Source organism: Pezoporus wallicus, unplaced genomic scaffold, assembly GCF_028554395.1.
Source record: "Pezoporus wallicus isolate ANWC-B61680 ecotype Strahan unplaced genomic scaffold, APGP_CSIRO_Pwel_v1 contig_6783, whole genome shotgun sequence".
In the NCBI taxonomy this organism is placed as follows: Eukaryota; Metazoa; Chordata; class Aves; order Psittaciformes; family Psittacidae; genus Pezoporus; species Pezoporus wallicus.
In genome coordinates this window covers 368,436-371,739 of record NW_026637555.1, presented here as the reverse complement: position 1 = coordinate 371,739, position 3,304 = coordinate 368,436, and positions in this window count along the sequence as shown.

Below are 3,304 nucleotides of genomic sequence, written 5' to 3'. Positions count from 1 at the left end.
GCCTGGAAGACGGAGAATGTTCAGCTGGGTGAGGCAGCCTGTCTGGCTGCATAACAGCAGCAAATTAGCCCCAGAGAGCAAACAGGGCTGCAAAACCAGAGCATCCATCACCCAGATCATTCCCTGTTCCCTGCTCTCCTGATCATCACCAAGGAAAGCACTGTCTGATTTCTGTAGGCAGTGGATAAGGGGTGGCAAATGAGAATGAACAAAGGGAAAACCAGGTGGAAGAAGCAGTAGTGCAGCCTGACAGACAAATGCTCTACATGGGGAAGGGGTTGGTTTTCACCAACTCACACCCTTAACTTTTGAGAAAACCTGTTGGAGATATCACAAGTACCATGCAAGGGTTGAGTTCTGCTGGATGGGTTACAAAGAGCTGGTAGGGCAACATTTAAAAATGAGAATTTCATTTTCCTCAATGTCATAATGAAATCGGCTCTTCCTCCAAAAAAAGATCTGTGGTCAATCTGCAAATTGAATTCTGTCACTGACCTGTAAGAGATAGTTTAATCCACATGAAGTTAAATGCTTGACAAAACCACAGCTATGAAATTGTTAGCAGTACCTCCAGAGTAACTGTGCAGTTGGATGGATATTTAGATTTAAATCCTGGCTTACAGGCAGAATTCCCATCAGTTGCAGATGGATTAGGATTCCATCCCTCTTGCTCATTTTGAAAGTTGGTAAAGTTTAAAATGCAGAAAAAAAACGAACTCAATTATAACTTCTAGCTGTCAGGAAGGAATTATATCAGTTCCATCTTACAGAAGGAAATCTCTGCTGTCTAGCAGTAATCAGTTCCATATTTGTGAAGCCTTCCAACAAAACACTTTTTGTCTATGATTTGTATTCATCTTGGACACACTGATTTCAGACCCTCTGTGGATTGTGATGTATAAACAGCCCTTTTATTTTCAAATGCAACTAAGAAACTATTTGGCAGGGTCACTGCAGTTCTGAATCTGGAGCAAAATATACCAACTGCAACTGGCGTCTGGGCTGCGAAGCAAGCAAGACGAGACACTTAAAGACAATTGTGTTCGCTCAGTTCAGCTAAGAATAGGACATTAATAAGAAATATTTTAATGTTTTAAAGGGAATGTTAGGCTTTTTTTGGGTCAATTTCACAGGCATGTGATGATCTCATGACATGGACCTTGGAGACTGAAGCAGAGAGGTTCCGAGAGTCCAATAAAATCTCCCACCCATCTGAGCAAACGGCATGAATTTTCCCACTGTATGCCTCCCAAACTCTATTCCCATTAGAGAGAAGATAGTTCTATGATTACTTCTAAAACAAAATATAGTCAAGGGAAATAAAATTTCACATATACTTAAAGAACAAACTCTGTCCTTTGAAGCTCACTGTTTACTAACTACAGGTTTATCCTCAGGATGTCACAATTTCAGTCTTTCCAGAAAAGATACTCCATGTTGCTCTTCTTCAAAAGTCTTCCCGATGGCTGTTGGGGTACTCCTTTTTTGTCTGAAGGATTTTAGTCTAATTTTCTAGAGATTCAGGGCTTCTACACCCTCAGCTGTACCAGCAATGTTATAAAACATTGTTTAATTTCAACTAGTATTCTCAGATGTAACACCCTTGAAGACACTCTGGTTTTAGAGGTCTTATGGAAATAAATGGCTGGAGAGATGAGGCCTTCAACAACGTCCTTACAGAGGGACAGGCTGCAGAGCTCAGTGCTACCCACCAGCAGGCTGATCAGCACATACCTCCAGCCTAACTGCTAGTAAAAATACACTGGGCAGAGCTGATGGTACTAGAATATGGTGAGGTCAGGAGATGTGCAAAAAATGGAGGCTAGGGAGTGAAGGAGGGAAGTCACCCTCTACTGCAGTGTGCAGGAGCCAGGGAAGAGCAATCTGTCCCAAACCCACTTTTGTCAGCTCGAGAGTGTCCGGCATGCAAGGTTTAGTGCTTACTGTCCTCTGCAAAGGCAAAAAGCCATAGCATCAGCACCTCCATTCCTCTTTGCAGGTCAGCCCACGGTGCAGGAGAGCACAAGGTGGTTTGTCAAGCTGCGGGAGGGGACTGAGGCTGCTCCACCATGCCTGAGGCTACAGGTGCTGTGATGGATCACTGGGGACGAGGAGAAAGGTTTTGGATACCCCATGGAACAGCATGAATCTCACATCCAATTTAGTGAGTAGGGAACAAAACTGTAACACTGAACATGGATAGCAGGCTGACCTTGCTAAGTGTGAATGTGTGAATACCCCCACATTGTCAGATTGAAAGGTAATGAAATCAGAAGGACTGAATGCTCAGCAAGTGTGCAGGACAACAGGCAGCTCACAGGACTGTAACAGGATATATGGCTGCACAGTATACACCCAGCATTTGATTACCGGGCTATGTGAAGGAAGTTGTTCAATTTCATTCCAGTTCCCAGTGGGCAGGGTCCACATCACTCACACACACACACACACACACACACACACACACACACACACAAATCCCCCTATTATACAACTGACACTAATTGGATCCTTTTTAAGCTCTTCTGTTCAGAAGGGAGGCCAAGGCTTGAACATCATGGAAACAGAATTAACTGTTCTGCGAACTCCCAGAACAGACACATGGATGCAATGCTGTGGGAGACTAATGTGGCATCTCAGAAAATATAGGTTTTAGATTCTAAGACTTCTGCAGTCTTCAACTTTCACCAACATTCAAATTCACCTATATTAAAAGAAAATTAAATTGCCCTCCCCCACAAAAAGCAAACCACAACAAAGCAAACATCCTCCAGCAAACTATTTGCTTGCATCTATTAAAACTTGCCAAGTCAACGTTCCAGTCTCAACTGCCTGGCTGAGCCTGCCAACAACAGAAGTGTCAGTTTTTTGCTCCTCTATTTTACATTAACAAAAGTCAATTGTGGCGATGAATTGCATTACATGCCAACAATATATCACATTCCTTCACAGCTGGTTTTTGTAAAGGGAAGGAAAAGACCTCAGTAGTCACTGACAACACTTCCATAAACCATAAACACTTTAAGAACTCCATCTGCAAATTCAGGATGGCAAACTCCCAAACAAAATCCTATCCAAGTGGCAGAGCACAAACTACCAGTTCCAGATAATAAACTCAAGTGTCTATGTGCAATCCATACATTAACCAAATTATGGTAGTCATGAACTTATTTTAATAGATGATCCAGTCAGATTGAAAGAAAGAAGTCACTATTATTTCCTGCCCCAATGAGCAGGAAAGCCTGTTCCCAAGTCGGCAGGCTGGACTTTGCCTAACACATTATCAAGAAAAGGGAAACAAAAC